General features: G+C 39.2%; 1 long non-coding RNA gene across 2 annotated transcripts; it reads right to left on the reverse strand.

Moving 5' to 3' along the window:
- Positions 1 to 5,248: 5,248 nt before the first annotated feature.
- LOC115292186 lies at positions 5,249 to 18,940 on the reverse strand. 2 transcript variants are annotated; one of them, XR_003908837.1, is made up of 4 exons: positions 18,682 to 18,940; positions 13,841 to 13,893; positions 11,365 to 11,420; positions 5,249 to 5,631 (listed from the first exon to the last, which is right to left on the reverse strand). It is a non-coding gene; the product is annotated as an uncharacterized LOC115292186 (long non-coding RNA). The 2 variants fall into 2 exon arrangements; XR_003908836.1 differs by lacking the exon at positions 11,365 to 11,420.
- Between the last annotated feature and the right edge of the window lie 418 nt (positions 18,941 to 19,358).

Consider the following 19,358-nt stretch of genomic DNA (forward strand, 5'->3'; position numbering starts at 1 on the left):
AGGGATGTTTGGGGCTCCCTCTTCCCTGGTCAGAGGAACCAAAAGCCACACATGGCAATTTTAAAAATCAAGAGGGCTTAATAAGCACGTTTATAATAACAAGCAAAAGGTGGGCGTCCCTGACCTGCAGGTTTCTCAGGAGAACTCTGGGGAGATGCTGTGGGCCACCGGGGCCCGGCGGCCCCTCAGCTTCTTGCTGCGGCCGCGCGGCAAAAACGCGGAAACGACTCCAGTCTGCCTGAGTCTCTTCACCGAGGAGGGGACTGCATCACCCTCTCCCCGAACGGCCTCCCAGTCCGTCTCGAGGCTTTCTCCTTTGGCTCTGTGACGTGACTAAGGTCTGCTGTAGGCTCCCATGAGGCATCTAGGGTATACGTACAGGACTGCTCAGAGAATGCCCTTACTTGGCTCTTCTGAAGGATTTCACCAGGAATCGCAGCGGCTCGATGGAAATTTCACTCTAAATACGTCAGTATTAATTCAACGGAGTATACTCTTCTCCAGATTCAGTTGAATGTATCAAGGAAATCAATACATATGCTTTCCCGAGGTTCCTGTCAGCTCTAAGACCTGCTTTTTCTGAGACGGGATTTACAGGAAATCGTTTCTTCGTTTCGTGGTGATGCCTCAATAGAGTTCCCGGCTTTTCATCTTTTCCCTGGTAGTGGATGCACCCCGTGGTCCGAGCTGAGGGTGCAGTCGACGTTCTTCTACACGAGATGGAGCTGAAGAGTACGGTGCCCCGCGACGGTTGGTGACAGAATGAAAAGGAATAGGAGTTTGGGCAGAAGGTGCGTTTCTTTAAGGAAAAACAAATGCAGCTTCATTGTATTGGCAAATAAAAAATTATGAATGAGGAAATAAATGTAGCACATATGTTATTTTTGAATAATTGCATTATCATCCACCTGGAAGTTTAAACACAGCCTGCAAATGCTTTAAAGGAGTGAATGGATAAAGACATTACGGCATCTCATTTCCTCAGGTTGCTTATTGAGGCAAGGAATTACGGATTACATTTCCCGCAAATGGAAAAGAGATAGAAGAATATATTACCATAAAGTAATTCCCACTCCCTGCGCTTAGGAAACCTATTTTTTTTAAATCTCATTTAAAAATCTGACTACAAATTAGCTAGAATCCTGGAAGGATAACAGGCTTTTTAGTCTAGATAAGAGGTTAAGATATACAGTCTGATTGGAATGAAATATAAAAGCTATCTGCTTTATTTATCTTGTGTGTCTCTGTGCTAATAACAAGCACAGTTTGAAAAATACCTGGTGCACACAAAGAAAACGAGAACATTTGAAATAGTGTTTCAGAGATCCTGAGCGCTGTCAGAGATGTGTAGTTTGTATAGTTTTAGTGATCCTCAATATGACTTTCATATGTAGTGCTTTGTGGTTTTCCAAATAAAGATTTAAATACAAATAGAATTCAGTAAGTAGTTTTAAAACCTATGCCTTGTTTAGGATAGTAACTGATCCAACAGATTTCAGTTTGGGGAAAAGTCGACCTTCTTCTCCAAAATATGGACACTATTTGTTTCTCTGATACACGATGCTTGAGCATTACCTGGAAAAGAAAATACTGAGTGTACTGGAGGATAGAAGACTACCAAGTATGAGCCGATGAAATATCAAATTTAATCACAACTTTATTGCTTATAAGTTTATTTTAAAAGTTTCCCTTTTAAAAGAGAAGCTATTTTGCCAGGATCCCCACATAAATTTGAATTTCAGATAGACGATGGATAATTTTTTAGTATAAGTATATTCCATGTGATATTTGTGATATATTTAAACAATTATTCTTATGTACCTGAAGTTCAAATTTACCTCTATATCCTACATTTTTATTTGCTAAATTTGGCTACCCTGCCCGTAGCATAGAGCATACCTATGAATCTATGAATGAAATAATAACCATCACTTATACATATTTAAGTCCTAGGCCCTGTACTACTTGCTTAGTGTGATGTATTTCTTAATCTTCACAAACACCCTGATAGGGAGGTATTGTTTTCCTAATTTTGTAAATGGTGAAACTAAGGTTTAGAGAAATTAAGTAATTTGCCCATGGTCAAAAAGCTATCAAACAACAGTACATTGATTCAAATCCCCATCTTTCCTCCACTACCTAGTACTGGGTCATCAGTGAATGATGGCAGAGCTCTGTTGAAACTTCATAAAACCGAATGAGGGAGAATGAGAGATGGCTAGAGCCTGCTTTGGATTCTCTGCCTTGCTCTCTCTCTCTCTCTCAAAAATAAATAAAACATTAAAAAAAAGGATTTCTTGAGAATGAGTCCTTTCGTACAAACAGCATCTCCAGTTGTGTTGGCATTTTATTGTACCTGAGAAACACAGTCATGAACACACAATTCTCTTTACAGAAACATCGGTTTTAATTTTAATTTTTGACTAATCCTTTAACAAACAACGTCACTACATCCTTTGCAGTTTAAAAGGCAGACACCTACATTATTAGTCATCTTAAATAAACCAGTGTTTTTTTAAAGTGTGAGCACAGTATATGGCATAGAAAATGCTCTGTTAAATGGGAGTTTTATACTTTTTAATACTGTCATTCTCATTCACTGTATTAGATGATTTATGAAGAAGTGCATGATATGATCTAACAGGATAGTTTACTAAATGAAAAATAAATTCAAATCACTAGCTCAATGTGGCAGATTAATTAATAATTTGGTTATAAAAATATAGAGGAGAAGGGGAAGGTATAGGTGAAACAAGAATGGCAGAATGTTGATATTTATTGAAGCTGGGCAAGTTCATTATATTTTGTCTACTTTGTATATCTTTGAAATTTACCATAATAGAATTTAATTTTTAAAAAAAATTTTAATATTTGTTTTTGAGAAAGAGAGAGAAAGAAGAAATGGGGAAGGGACAGAATCCAAAGCACCTCAGGCTTTATGTTGTCAACACAGAGCCCGATGCAGGGCTCGAACCCATGAGATCATGACCTGAGCCAAAGATGCTCAATTGACTCAGCCACCTAGGCATCCCTACAACTTGTTTTTTTTAACAGAGAAAAGGCTAGGCAATTTTCCTGATATATATTTTTTTGGTTCACTTAGTTGAAAAATAAACACAAGAATGTATAATTTTAATATTTTCAAAAGACCTATTTAAAAAAAGGCTGATCTCAGAGGAAATAGATATTTCTTCTTGTTTTTTTAATGTATTCTAATTAGTGATCTCAGAAAAATTTGAGAAGCCCCTGTACCATAAAATATGTTTATGTATATGGAGCAATCAGAGAGGGGGGAAAAAAAAAGAATTGTTGGAAATTTAAAATATAATTAATTCCTTAAAAATTTTTTTTAATATTTATTTTTGAGAAACAGAGACAGAAAGAAACAGAGTACAAGCAGAGGAGGAGCAGAGAGAGAGGGGGAGACAGAATCCAAAGCAGGCTCCAGGTTCTGAGCTGTCCACTCAGAGCCCGATAGGGCTCAAACTCACAAGCCATAAATAAGATCATGAACTAAGCTGAAATTGGATGCTTAACCAATTGAGCCACCCAGACACCCCAAATTCCTTTAATTAAAGAAAAATAAACATAAGAGCTGAAAGAAGAGGTCAGTGGAATCTCCCAAAGTGTAAAGCAAAAAGACAACGGGGAAGAAATATTTTCTTAAAGTCCAAAGACTAGAGGCACCTGGGTGGCTCAGTCGGTTAAGCGTCTGGCTTCGGCTCAGGTCATGATCTCACTCTTCATGGGTTTGAGCCCCACATCGGGCTCTGTGCTGACAGCTAGCTCAGAGCCTGGAGCCAGCTTCAGATTCTGTAACTCCATTTCTCTCTGACCCTCTCCTGCTCGCACCATCTCTCTCTGTCTCTCAAAAAGAAATAAAAAACATCAAAAAAAATTTTTAATAATAAAGTCCAAAGACTATATAGGGTCAAATCCAGGAGGGATAATAGTCAACTAAATAGTTTCAGAAAGAGACAAGAAAATGCAGGGAGGAAAATAATGAGAGTAATAATAGAAGACTATTTCTTAGAGTTAAGATAGGAGTCTTCAGAGTAAAAGGGCTTACTCAGTGCCAAGTAAAATAAATGAAAATAAACCCATACTTCACTATAAACTTGTGATTTTATAATACATTAAATACCAAGGGAAGATTCTAAAAGCTTCTAGAGAACAAGCAACAGGTCAATTACAATGAAATACAAATTTAATTGGCACTCATAGTTTTCTCATCAAAAACGCTCGGTGCCAGAAGACAGTGGAACATGACTTTTAGAGTTCTGAGGATCTGAATATCATAACTAGCTAAGCTATCATTCAGCTGTAAGGATAAAAATGAAGATATGTTCAGACATGTAAGAACTCAGAAAGCTCACCTTTCAAAAATTCTTTCTGAAAAAATCAATTAAGGATGAATCAGTAAAAAGAGAAAGGAATTCATGAATAACAAAAACCTGGGACCCAAGAAACACTAATCTCTAACCCAATGAAAGGAGGGCCTAGAAGGAGAGCTATATAGCAGGCTAAGAGGGCAACTGATATTGAACTGGAGATGAATGTCCTCAGGCAGAAAGTGGATTCCGTGTTACAGAGACTGGGATTAAGGTCCTGAACAAATTTAGTCATATGGTGAAGGCATGTGCTTCCTTTGTTAAGAGGGAAAATGGAAAGCAATTAAAACTGGTAGTTTTTGAGGTTTGAGCTTTCAAACAACCAATAAGAGTCTGAGGAGCCATTCTGAGCAATGGGGAACACTCACAGACTGTGTGGTAATGAAAGATCCACACACAAGTGCTCCAGAGGCTTTGGATTTGTCACACATACTACAGTGGAAGAGGTGGATGCAGCCATGAATGCAAGGCCACACAAGGTGGATGGAAGGATTGTGGAACCAAAGAGGGCTGTCTCAAGAGAAGATTCTCAAAGATCTGGTGCCCACTTACTGTGAAAAAGATTTTTGTTGGTGGCACTAAAGAAGACACTGGAGAATATCATCTAAGAGATTACTTTTTGAACAGTATGAGAAAATGAAAGGTATTGAAATCAACTAACTGGAGCAGTGGCCAGAAGAGAGGCTTTGCTTTTGTAACATTTGCTGACCATGAGTCTGAACAAGATTGTCATTCAAAAATACCATACTGGGGGCTCCTGGGTGTCTCAGTCAGTTGAGCGTTTGACTCTGATTTTGGCTCAGGTCATGATCTCACAGTTTGTGAGAGCCTGCTTGGGATATTCTCTCTCTCTCTCTCTCTCTCTCTCTCTCTCCCTGTCCCTTCCCTGCATGTACTCTCTCTCAAAGTAATAAAAAAATACCATGCTGTGAATGCCCACAACTATGAAGTAAGGAAAGCCCTATCTGAGCAAGAGATGGCGAGTGCTTCATCCAGCTAAAGATGTCTAAGTGATTCTGGAAACTTCAGTGGTGGTCATGGAAGTGGTTTTAATGGGAACAACAACTTTGGTCATGGAGGAACTTTCACTGGTGAGGTGGCTTTGGTGGCAGTCCAGGTGGTGGATATAGTGGCAATGGGGACAGCCATAACCGATTCAGTAATGATGGAAGCAACTTCGGAGCCGGCAGAAGCTATAATGTCTTTGGCAATTACAACGATCAGTCTTCTCATTTCAGACCTATGAGAGGAGAAAACTTTGGAGGCAGAAGCTCTGGCCCCCGTGGTGGTGGAGGCCAATGCTTCGCCAAAGCATGAAACTAAGGTGGCTCTGGCGGTTCCAGCAGCAGCAGCAGCAGCAGCAGCAGCAGCAGCAGCAGCAGCAGCGGTAGCTATGGCAGAGCAGAAGGTTTTAATTACTGCCAGGAAACATTTCTACTTAATTTAGCAGGAGAGGAGAGCCAGAAAAGTGACAGGGAAGCTATGGGCTACAACTGTTTTGTGAACTCAGCCAAGCACAGTGGTGGCAGGGCCTCGCTGCAACAAAGAAGACGTGTTTTAGGCACTACTCATGTGTATGGGCAAAAAACTCAATGACTGTATTTCGTGACTTAATTGTGTAATGGGTTATTTTAGTTTCTGTTTTATGGAAAGTGTAAAGCTTTCCAACAAAGGGTTTTAATGTAGATATTCTTCTTTCCTTTCTTTTTTTCTTCCTTCCTTTCTTTCTTTTGCATTCATGCTGTTGATTGCTAATTGTAACAGTCTGGTCATGACACTGAATAAATGTGTCTTAAAAAAAGAGATTGTGAGAGAGAGAGATGTTAAGAGTTTAAAGATGGTAGAGCTGGAAGTGAAAATATAAGTATATTCTTTAAAGTTGTAAATATAACCAATAGAAAAAGTAAATACTAAATTTAAAAAAATTGTTTAACGTTTATTCTTTTGAGAGAGACAGAGCATACGCAGGAGAAGGACAAAGAGAGGGAGACACAGAATCCAAAGCAGGCTCCAGACTCTGAGCTGTCAGCACAGAGCCTGACACGGGGTTCAGACTCATGAACCATGAGATCATGACCTGAGATGAAGTTGGTTCCTTAAGCGACTGAGCCACCCAGGTGCCCCAATACTAAATTCTTTAAAAATTAGAAGTAAAAATGTCAATGCTGTGTATTTTTAACATTAATACTACAACTAACAAAATATGGAGGATGAAGTAGGAAATAATACATAAATAGCTCATTTATCATTTTCCTCTCCAGGGACTTAATAGTGTTTAAAACTGACCAAAAACAATAGGTACATAAGCATGTTATTTAGAGCTAGGAGACAGACTTTCTTAACCATTTGGGCTGCTATCACAAGATACCATAAACTGTATGGTTTATAAACAGAAATTTATTTCTCATAGTTCTGGATGTTGGAAGGCCAAGATCAGGGAGCCAGCATAGAGTGAAAGTTCTCTTCTAGGTTGTAAACTTCCTCACATGGTCAAGCAGGGTGGGATCCCTCTGGAGCCTCTTTTATGAGGGTACTAATCCCATTCATGTGGACTCCATCCTTACAATCACCTCTCCAAAGCCCCATCTCCTAATACCATCAGCTTAGGGGTTAGGATTTGAACATATGGATGTTGGGGGGCATAAACATTCAGACCATAGCAGTGACCAAATAAAATAAAGCTAGACAGGATTTAACATGATTGCCTACGGAGTTCAATGAATATCATGTTTTTCTAATGGGATTGAGGACAGGATAAGTGTACTTTTCATTTTCAATCCTTTTGTACCATTTAATTTTTTAAAAACCAATGTATGTGTTGTACTACTTTGATAGATAAAATTAAATGGTTGGGGAAAAGCACTTTAGTATATCTGGCTCCTCCCATTACAAACTCTGAGACTCATGATCCTTACCTGCAAGCTTTTGTTTCCTCTTTTAAGGAAGATACAAGTTCTTCAGTTACAGGGTAAGAACTAACATTTTAAAAAGTGTTGAAGTGCAGCCAAAACCGTAATTATGGGCTGTTATATACCAGTCATTTAGTTTCTATATTGATTTTCCTACTTAATTTAACTAAAAGAACTTTCTTAAACCCACAGGACTCTCTCAAAAACACAAAACTTTCAATCATAGGTAGAAAGTGCTAGAAAAGAAAAGAAAAGAAAAAAAGAAAAAAGCTAAGCCATTCAGTCTCCAGCAAATTTGGGTTTACTGTTGTGTCATATGTCTGTTGCAAAGTAGCCTGCTAATTTAACAGAAATTTGAAACTAAAAGGGTGTCATATGAAGGCATCTAATGAATAGTCAGGCTCCTTGCACATGTGATATGCTGGATGAATATGTGCACTGCAACTTTTCAATTTACTTCTTTCATAAAGAGTGCTAACTAAAGAGAGGCCAAAAACAATGTCCTTGTATAAGGGCAAAACAGATTTAAGAATAATGTCTCCAGGTACCTGGGTGGCTCAGGTGATTAAGCGGTGACAACTTGATTTCAGCTCAGGTCATGATCTCAGAGTTTCTGAGATTGAGCCCGGCGTTGGGCTCTGAGCTAAAAGAATGGAGTCTGCTTGGGATTCTCTCCTCTCTAGACTCCTCCCCCACCCTGTCCTGCTTGTGCATGCATGTGCACTCACACCCTCTCTCTTCTCTCAAAAATAAATAAACTTCAAGAATAATGTCTCATATTCAATAATTGTTTTATAGCATAACTTGATAGCATCTAACTCTCACGAGTTAGCCCTAGGACTTTTGTTGTTGTTTATAAAACTCAAATAAATGCTTCTGCCAAATTTGAGGTATTTAATCCCTTAAGTATCCTTCATGAATATCGTCATTCTATATGTGACAGTTTACTTCTGATTGTTGCCATGAAAGACTAAAAGCTACAGAGGATGTGTAGCTTCAAATTCTAGTTCTTCATATTATAGTAGAATAAGCATATTGCTTATAGACTCCTATATCTCTAGGGGAGAGGCCCTTGAGATCAGCTGGTCTAAGCACTACTATTCATAGACGAAGAAACTGAGGCTCAGAGATTGAGAAATTTAGTCTACACAGGAAGTTAATGAGATAGGGGCACCTGGCTGGCTCAGTCGTTTGAGCATCTGACTGTTGGTTTCTGCTTAGGTCATGATCTCATGGTTTATGGGTTCGAGCCCTGCATCTGGTAGTGCAGAGCCTACTTGGGATTCTTTGTGTCTCCCTCTCTCTCTCTCTGACCCTTTCCTGCTTGTGCTATCTCTGTCTCTCTCAAAATAAATAAATAAAACTTAAAAAAAGAAAGTTAATGAGATATATAAAGTGACCAAAGAGCATTCAGCTCCTGGTGAGACCTTCTTTCTATTTATACTCAAACATTTACTATCAAAAATATTAGTGTTTAAAAGCCAAGAAACCAGTTTAAAAGGGGCTTTTGAAAATCTGGAAAATCATGATTCTCCAGAAATTCTATAAATAAAAAAATGTTGCCCCTTAGAGGTCAGAAATAATGATGGTAAACAAAATTCTTTCCATATCCTGAAGTCTAGGGCAATCCTTCTACGAATAAGGAAATATGATCTGAAAGAATAGAAGGTTCTACCTATCCATATTCCATCTGTTATTTGAACAAAGATTTCTTACAAACTGCGATCAATATTCATTTCACTCTATTCAAGTAAGCTGTGGGCTTCTGGTGCATTTGCCAGACAAAGTAGGAGCAATTCAAAACTTGAATCCAATTTTCTAGTTTCAGGATTGTGTTATCTGATAGCATTAATAACTAACTGACTTATTATTTCAACAATCTCTTTTCCTTTCTGTTTGATGTTTTGTTTTTAGTGGAAAATAATTGTGTCAGAGAAGTGACTATGTTCTTTTAAGAAGGAACTATCTGTCACAATCCGACTAAGAGGAACATGAGGGAAAATTTGAATGTCACTTTAGGCAACATCTCAACATTATTTCCTAAGAGACTTGATAATGTCTCCAGGGGCGTGGGAATCCAAGTTCCTTGATTCTAATTATTGTGTTGCAACCTACTTACTCTATGACTGTAACTTAATTACTTTTACACAAATTCATTATCTCTAATGCATTGTGTACAAGTATATAATTCTGCCTTACTGGCAATATTATGAGGAAAGTGGTCTTTTGGTTAAGTGATGGTTTGGGAGTTAGGAAATCCCCATAAATGCATATTGTGTTTCAACATCCTGCAAAGCACATGAGTTTATGTTAAGTAATGATCTTTCCATATCAAGAAACAGAAAGCAAACGCAGATGGATTTAAACAATAAGGATAATTTATAGGTGAACATAGGTTAATATCCAGAGGCTTACTGGCTTCAGGAAAGGTTTGACTCAGGGCCCAAATGGAGTAAATAAATCCTGGATTCTTGCTTTCATTACTGAGGGTCAGTTTCCAGAAGCTTCTGGACCTACATACTTCCAAGTTCATATCCAGCAGAAAAGAGACTTAGGAATCCTCAATACCTTAAATAAAACACCCAAATGTTGTCTCATTGGCTCCCCACTTCCCTGACCTATGATTGTGTTTGTCCTAAATGAGTTGCGAAGGCCAGAGAGATGGGACATGCTTAATAAGATTCGCCCAGATGGGTCCATTTTTGATCTGGGGTGGAGTCCATCCCTCTCAAACACATGATTCAGAAATTTTCAAGTTTCTGATGTGAGGGAAACAGAAGATCTGAAGTGGGCTCTGTGCTGACAGCAGAGAGCCCAACATGGGGCTTAAACTCATGAATGGCAAAATCATGACCTGAGCTGAAGTTGGATGCTTAACTGACTGAGTCACCCATGCACCCCTACATGTGAGGTCTTGACTCCATTTTTTTCACTCCATTTCCAGGCTCCCCTTTAAGAGTAAGAGCAAAGTCTAAGAATTGGACCTCAGAGAGTGGGGGCAGAATTGTGAGAAGGATTAGGAAAACTGGTTTCCCAAAATCTCCATATTTTTAGGACCCATTCCTTACCTTTTCAGATTTCTGGGAAAGAAAGAAAATGGTGTCCCACTATCCTCACACCCTAACCAGGGACATCTTCCAGTTGTACCATTTACAATTTGGAGGTTGACCCCTCAAAGCCCATTCACAGGTCCAGGGTTAAGAATCCTTGGTCTAATCATGAAAATATATAGGTGATCCACTTTTGGATTTAAGTAAGATTTACAATGATATTTTGTTTTGACAGTGACATTTGAAATAGAGTCTTGCTTTTCTGAATGGCGAAATAAAGACAAGCACATTCTACTTGGGAGAGACCACCTTTTACCTAAGTTGAGGGGAGAGGTAGTTACAGCATATAGTGGTTGGACTTCAATTCCCAAATGCCATCCAAGTCCTGGGTGGTGTTAGATCTGAAAACTTACTCTCTTGAGCACGAGGGTTATACAAAATAGGAAGGGACAGGGAATGTTCATATATTTCAATTTTCCACCAACTAAGCAGGAAGCAGCAAGAGAGATAACAGATGATTAAGTCCCCTCTCCAGGGTCACTTTGAGAAAGAAGCCTTTGGGAAAACACATGCAGAAAATGAGAGACAAATACAACTGAAATGTTTTTAACCATTCCTTGATTGTGCCTGCTCTGTTTACAGAACACTCTGAAATAACCAAATGAAGTTCTTACACATCTCGAGCATTATGAAAAGGGGGAGGCTCTGGTGATTGTACCATATATTAAGCAAAGCTGCTGCTCCTTTTTTTTTTTTTAATTAATCTCACTAGATCTGTGGGCCTTGATGATTCTATTTCTTTTTCTGTGGGGAGTAAATGTTTTGCTGTTCAACAGGGATGCTCTGATTATCTTAGTGTAAACTTGTTCAGTGCCCTTGCTTGGGAGCAGGCACACCTAATGTATACTTAGAAAGTGAGAGAGGACATGGAAAAGAGAAGACAAATGGAAAAGTAGAGAAAGATAACAGCAGGCTTTTGACCCAACTTGGCAAAATACTAGAAAAAAGATTTACCTTGATTTTTATCAAGATTTGACTCCATGTCTTCAGTAAATATTTTACTGGAAGTCCTGTAGGTGTTGTTGAGGGAAAAAAAATGGCAGTGCAATAGGAAGCTGGGGTCTTATCTCTAAGATAAAGGCACATTGGCCAGGAAGAAACTCAAATCCACGCTTTAGTCCCCAGCCTGTCTCCGTGCTTTTATTCCGTAGGACATTCCCAAGAGCATGAGCTGACATTTGTACTTGCTACCTGCAGCCATTAGGGATGGGTTCTCTCAGGCTAATACCAGCAGAGACTAACTCCTTTTTGTGTTCCCCAGGTTTACAAATAGAGCTGACCCTCAAATAGTGACTTTGGAAGTTAGGGCAAGGTGTTTACCTGCGAGTCTTCATAAGAAGGGCTTAACTTAGGTAATGTCTTTCAAGCACTTTGGACTTCCCGGATGAGAACCAGCCTTCTAAAATGAATATGTTTGGATTACTGGAGTTAACTCGGGGGTTGGAAGGGGGGTTTATGCACACTAAACACAAGACGTGTTGTCTTCATAATTTTTTGTAGATTCAGCTCCTTTTAGACCCAGGAGATATATGGGTCTTTTTCTTATAGCAGTAGTTTGTCAGCCATTTCTGACTGCAATTGATATTCGGAAGAAGTAGTTCACTTGTCTGCTTGTAATGAACTTGGCTTGGAGCTTTTGCCTGGCTCCTAACTATCTCCACCTCCCACCTCCAGAGTCAGCAGTGCCTCCAACTCTAGGAAAATGCTTGTGGGCAGGAGCCCCATTGGTAAACTCACTGGCTCAGGATGCAGTTGGTCTTGCTCTTTCCTGCCACTGCTTTGACATTCTTTCCGGGTTTCTAGTAACGAGGTATTTGCCTACCTCCTTGTTCATAGCTAACTCTTACTCTGTTCCTGAGTCCTTAGTAATTGCATTTCCCTTCCAGTTCCTCAGTGCAATTATTGCCCTCTATTTCAAGTAACTGGATTTGTCTGACCTTGAGTCCTAAACTATGCTCGAGTCCTCTGCATACATTTCACCCTCCTTGGCATGCATTTACCTAACACAGGTATGAGAGTGTTAGTATTTTCGTTTGGGGCATATATATCACTTAGCTTTAATTTCTTTTATTTTTAAGAAGCAGAGGAGTGCCTGGGTGGCTCAGTCAGTTAAGCATCCGACTTCAGCTCAGGTCATGATCTCAGGGTTCGTGGGTTCCAGCCCTGCGTCAGGCTCTGTGCTGACGGATAGCTCAGAGCCTTGAGACTGTCTTCATATTCTGTGTCTCCCCCTCTCTCTGACCCTCTCCTGCTTGCGCTGTCTCTCTCTGTCTCTCAAAAATAAATTTAAAAATATATTTAAAAATTTTTTTTTAAAAAGCAGAAAACTTCACACCTGAGCTATTAAACTTATTGAATGCCCTGAATCTCACCAAAAACAACCCATTAACTTGTTTACATTGAATTGTATCAGTTGACAAGAACACAAACAAGATAGGCCACATAAATTCAGCAATACCTAACACCTCATAATATAATCAGAAAGAAGCTTAAAGATCAATAAAGATGTGGACAAACATTTCAATAAAATGTGAACTATTGTAACAACCATTTGGTCAATAATCCCATTTTCATTTATATAAGAGGTCAAAAGCTTAAGAATTAAGAATCATAGTCATAACAATTACCAGAATCATCTTGCTGTTTAAAACAGGAGGCAAAAAATGGATATGAAAATGATATAGTCTGTTTTATCTCTAAGTTACCTTGGCAGAAAAAAAATGTCTTTCAACTTCAGAGATAAGAATTCCTTTGGAGCATCTTTCCTTAAAGGGTTTTCTGTCTCTATTTTATCATTGAAAAGGTTCAATAGACCAATGACAGCATAGGATTTAAAAGAAAAAATTCCCTTTAGAAAGGGTATATGGGGGCACCTGAGTGGCTCAGTCAGTTAAGCGTCCGACTTCAGCTCAGGTCATGATCTCATGGTTTGTGACTTCGAGTCCCACATCAGGCTCTGCACTGACAGCCTCTGTTTCCAAATCTGTGTCTCCCTCTCTCTGCCCCTCCCCCATTCATGATCTGTCTCTCTCTGCCTCAAAAATAAACATTAAAAAAAAGAAACGGGGGGCGCCTGGGTGGCTCAGTCGCTTGAGCGTCCGGCTTCAACTCAGGTCAAGATCTCACAGTTCGTGGGTTCGAGCCCCGCATCGGGCTCTGTGCTGACAGCTAGCTCAGAGCCTGGAGCCTGCTTCCGGTTCTGTGTCTCTCTCTCTCTCTCTGACCCTCCCCTGCTCGCGCTGTCTCTGTCTCTCAAAAATAAAATAAAAACCATAAAAAAAAAAAAATTAAAAAAAAAAAAAGAAACGGTATAGGAATATATTTAGTTGCAGTATGAGCGTTATATAAGACCAATACATGCAAAACGAGCTGTAAGGCTCTTGTGCTTTTGCTGGGCTCTGAAATCATTGACATCACTTGGGGTACTTACGGTGTAAAAGTCTGACGGAGCTCGCCCATTTTAGTTAGGGTGTTTTCAGCTGCCTGTAACAGAAACCATTGTTTTAAAAGTGGTTTGTAAAACAAAAATATATTTTTCTCATGTTGGGGTGGCCAGAGTTGGTTCCATGCTCAACAACATCATAGAGAATCCAAGACTTCCCATCTCATTCTCAGTGGGTCAGCCACGCATTCCCCCAGGGTCACAAGGTAGCTGCAGCCGATCCACGGGGACATGTCCACAGGCCAGGAGGAAAAGGCAGGGTCTCCTCAGAGACATCCCTTTCTTTTTGTTGGAGAAGAAAACCTTTCCCCAAAGCCCGTACCCCTCTCTCCCTCTTGTTCCATCTCATTGACAGAACTTAGTCATATGGTATCTTTAGCTAAAAGTGATCATCTGCCATTGGTAACCTTTGTACCCTAACTAAGCCATGAGACATTTCACATTCTATGGGGTTTATCTGCTCCTTAAAGTCTTGGTAGTACATACTCTTATAAGCTATGCGGACTGTTTTTTTTTGAAGGTAGACTTTTGACTATTTTAATGTTATTATTGGTAAGTTCATTTCTTTTTTTATTTTGTTTTGTTTTTGTTCGTTTGTTTTCACTTGAGAGCGAAAGAGTGCCTTTGTAAGCAGGGGAGGGAGACAGAATCCCAAGCAGGCTCTGTGATATCATCCTGGAGCCTGACAAGGGACTTGATTCCACAAACTGTTAGATTATGACCTGTCAAAACCAAGAGTCAGACATTTAACTGACTGAGTCACTCAGGTACCCCTTGGTAAGTAAGTTCATTTCTTGAGTTAATTTTGGTAATTTACATTTTTTTAGAAATACATTTCACTATTCATGGTCTAGATTTTTAAAGTCATTGGAATAAAGTTGTATATAGCATGCACAATTTTTTAAATCGCAATAAATTTTTTTTTTAATTTCTGCATCCTGTTTTCATTTCTAATTTTATTGTGTCTTTTTTCTTTCTTACTTACTGGATAATACTTGCCAAAGGCTTTCTTTGTTTTGATCTTGTCAAAGCATAGAATTTAAGTATATTGTTTTTGGCTTTTTATTTCATATTATCTATCTTATCTTTATTAATTCCTTCCTTCTCCCTTCTTTGATTTATATGTTATTTCTTTTCTAGTTTCTATACTTGAAAGCTAAGTTCATTTGTTTTCAATCTCTCTTGCTTTCTAACATCTGGATTTAACATTACTATTTGCTCCCTGAGAAACAATTTTGTTATGACTTAGAGTTTAAGATGCTTTGTTCTCATTGTCACTGACTTCTTAATAATTCTGCTGCCTCACCCTGTGGGAGAACTATACCTTATACCATTGCTGCTAGACTCAGCCATGTGACTTGTGTTAGCCAGTAAATATGAGTGGAAGTGAAACCCATGTTTTGAGTCATGGTTTGGTTCTATCATCTTTCTTTTCCTTCTGGAACAATGTGCTAAGACAGGCCAGCTCTTTCAGGCTGCATGCCAGACTGAAGATGACATAGAGTGGCAGCTGACCTGAGACAATGATGTAGTGTTAGTAAGAAAAAAATCTTTGTTGCTCCAAACTCTTGATACAGCCTTAAATACTTAGCTATGTATTTCTAAAGAATAAGAGCATCTTCCTATATAGACAAAAGTGATGTTTTCCTATCTAACAAAGTTAATGATGATTTTTTTTAAGTAGGCTTCATGGCCAGTGTGGAGCCCAACACGGGGTCTGAACCCATTACCCTGAGATCAAGATCTGAGCTGAGATCAAATGTCAGATGCTTAACTGACTGAGCCATCAGGGGTTCTTTTTAATATTATCTGATACTTAACACACATTCAAACTTTCTCATTTGGCCCCAAAATGTCCTTCCTAGCTGGTTTATACAAACCACAAACCAATCCAGAACTACATGTTCTATTCAATTGTCATATTTTTGAAGTACCTTTTAACCTAGAACAGTCCCTTTTCTTATGACATTGATTTGTTGAAGAGCCCAGGCCAGTTGTCCTAAAGAATGTGACACATTTTAGCTTTGCTTCCCCATATTACTATTCAGCTTGTCCCTATACACCTATAATTCATGTAAATAAGTTAGATATAAACATTTGGCTAGGTTCAAGTTAAACATTTTTGGCCTGAATGCAGTAGAGGTGGTGTTGTATACTTCACATCACATCACATCAGAAGATGCATCATAGCTGCTTATCCCACTATTAGTGATGGTAGTGGGATATACGACCACTAGGCTAACTGTCCCTCCACTACATAGTTACATTTTTATCTCTTTTGGTCAGAAAGTAACCCAAGTGCTATCACTTTTATACCATATGAATAACCAATACCCCACTGTTAGAGGTTTTAGTATCAATTGGTAGTCTTTGCTTGAATCAATAATTTCATTAGGGACTATAAAATGATTCTTCTGTAGAGTTTTCCCTTCTCATTTGGTTTCTGCAACATAGTTGCTAGCTGACAGGCAAGTTAAATGCTTAATCATTTCTCTTTAGTTTTCCACTTTCAAAGTAAAGAAGTGGTGCCAATGTTGACAAAGGAGTTTTTTCCTGGATTCCTCTTATCATTATGGACTTCCGGAATTACTAAGATTTCATGTATTTCAATCAACTAGTGTATTTCTCTTTTCTATGTTCAAATTGTTTCTAATACAATTCCGAATGAATTATTTGATTCCAGTAGAATCCTTCATGTACGGAAATAGAAACAAAGAAATTCAAGTCATTGGACTCAGTAAGTCAATAGAAAGGTAGCTCTCAGCCAGAAATGATTTTGCGCCCTAGGGGACATTTTGGCAATATCTGGAGACATTTTTAGTTGTCATAATTTCCTTAAGGTTGTATTTAAATTTGTAATAATTTTAAAGATTTAAAATAACACTACATTCAACATTTAAGAAAGTGACATTACAGCTGCAACACACTACTTATTGACATTTTAAAGGGAAAAATATCATGACTTTTATTTTTGAAATCGGTGGACTAAATATTTTGGAAAGACTCTTCCTTTGAACATAACTAAAAAAGATAGATAGGCGCGCGTGCGTGGCTCAGTCAGTTGAGTAGCTGGCTTCAGCTCAGGTCATGATCTCGAGGTTCGTGAGTTGGGCTCTGTGTTGACAGCTAGCTCAAAGCCTGGAACCTGCTTCAGATTCTGTGTCTCCCTCTTTCTCTGACCCTCCCTGCCCAAACTGTTTCTCTCTCTCAAAAAAAAAAAAAGTACATAAAATACATTAAAAAAATAAATAAATAAAAGTTAAAAAATTTAAAAGATGGATAATATATAAAAACTGTCTTCCAAAAATCATCAAATAGCTGAATGATAAGGAATTAAAAGGCCAAGAAACTGAAAGGTTGTGCATCAGAGATTTTACCATGGCCATTGGGAACATCAGTAAATGAATACATAGATAGAAAGGGAATAACACAGACAGCCAGGACAACAGCCACAGGTGTCCCTTCTCCTGGGAGAGCCGCACAGTGCACTGTGAACAAGAGAAACCCGTTTTGTCCCTTCGTATAATCACCCAAGGAATGGAAGGCCACGGGCCGCATTAGCACCATTAGCTCTCAGAAAGAATCACCATTGTTATCAGATATACCAAAATAGCCAAACTGTTTTCACCAGCTCCTGCTCCTGAGCCATGTGTAGTAGATTAATCTCTGAAATGCAAACAGCAAACACCAGAAGGAAAATCAGTCAGTCAATCCATCCATCCATCAATCATACCCCCTTGAAACAGACACATTGTACTGGTGGCATGAAGAACTGGTTACATCCTTCTGGGGATTTACAATCCACTTAGGAATACTCATTCAGTTGACAAATGTTTATTGATAAGACAAGATGATGGTTAGCTATCAAATCTTCAAGACTACTGAGATTCAGAAGAAGGAGAAGTCCCTCCTAGCTGTAGAGGCCAGGGGAGTCTTATCTAGAGAGGTGAGGTTGGAGTGAGGGCCTGGAGACTGGGAGGTAGTATAACTGTGTGAAGCTGTCAGTGGGAAGGCAGGGAGCGTCGGCTGGAGGGAGCAGTTTTACACAGGATTCCAGGGAAATAAACTTTGAATGGTGGTTAGGTTATATTGGCCCTTAATTCCTGGCTAAAATTTTAGGGGGGGTGGTTATAAGTAATGGGGATCTATTGTGAGGTTTACATTGCTTGGGGGAAGAATTGATGGCCAGGTTTTTAAATTTACATGATTGATGATCAGGCTCAGAAATGCCCTCTACTCCGCTTACTTCCTAAGTTACTAATAGCTAACATAGAAGAATCATTAAGAAACTACCAAGTGAAGAAAATCAGGCCCAGACAGAGCAACATGGGCAGTTTTCTTCTAGTTGCATTAGACACATATTGCCTAAGATTTCCCACACTGGGAATACCTCAGGACGGCCGAGGAACCACTGGCGGCCATGGCTACCACCTCAAGAAAGTGGGAGCCCTGTATTCTGAATCACCGGTCACAGTGATTCTGTGATAAAATCCGCTAGATGAGGAAGCAGTACTTAATTTCATTTTGGCTTAGTTTAGTTTTTAATCACAAGAGATGGTGGCCATTGTGTGAGAGCCCAGGACGTCACGTCAGAGGGCCGGTCTGACCCAACCTCTGCTCTCTGCTTGTCACTGTGTGATCTTGGAAAAGACATAACACTCTAAGATTCATCTTCCTCATTTGTAAAACAAGGACAGGAACACTTTCATTACAGGAGAAATTTTGGATTCAGTTCTGATTTTAAACATTGGGATGGGACGAAGCTTTCTAACTGAGAGGCTGGGCTTCACTGTTCTCATCTAGCCAAGGGGAACAGAAGAATCACTTACCTCTTTTCCTAGCCTGCGCCTTTGACCACACCTGGCTCTCAGCACAATTACATTTCAGACGAAGGTCTGATGAGCTCTTTAGTTTCTGATGTGGGATTTGAAGAGCAATTTGTAGAATGTCCCCTCTAGGAAAGCAAAGTGTAGTGCTGAGCACTAATTTAATTCATATGCCCAAGATGTCCTGTTTAGATCTTATTTCGGACGACATTAATGGAAGGCTTTGATTCTCTGGGCACTGCTATGGAAATGGTGTGAACGCTGGAAGCACAGCTCAGCATCTCTCCTCCTTTGGCCATTTATATACAAATCCATATTAGGCAATAAGGAAAAAGTCCCTGTGCAATTTCATCTACTGTGATTTGGAAAGTAGCCACACCCTCCTCTCGGGACTTCCCTCTTCACACACAAAGCTTTTTCCTTTCAAAAATGAGATTTTTTTGTTCTATTTATAGAAGAAATGTGGGCTCCTTCCCCAAACTATGCTCTAAGATGAAATCAGTTTCACCTCACATCAAAGCTGACCCTTTCTTCTGAATGGCAACATAAATTTACACGAAACTGGCGATTTTTGCTAGTGAATCTTGTCCTAGAACAAGGACAGAACTAACAGATTGCTTTCATTTATCTGAGGGCAAGGCCAGATGAATGTTCACACAAAGGAAAGTAAATACACAAAG

The sequence above is a fragment of the Suricata suricatta genome, chromosome 5 (genome assembly GCF_006229205.1).
Source record: "Suricata suricatta isolate VVHF042 chromosome 5, meerkat_22Aug2017_6uvM2_HiC, whole genome shotgun sequence".
In the NCBI taxonomy this organism is placed as follows: Eukaryota; Metazoa; Chordata; class Mammalia; order Carnivora; family Herpestidae; genus Suricata; species Suricata suricatta.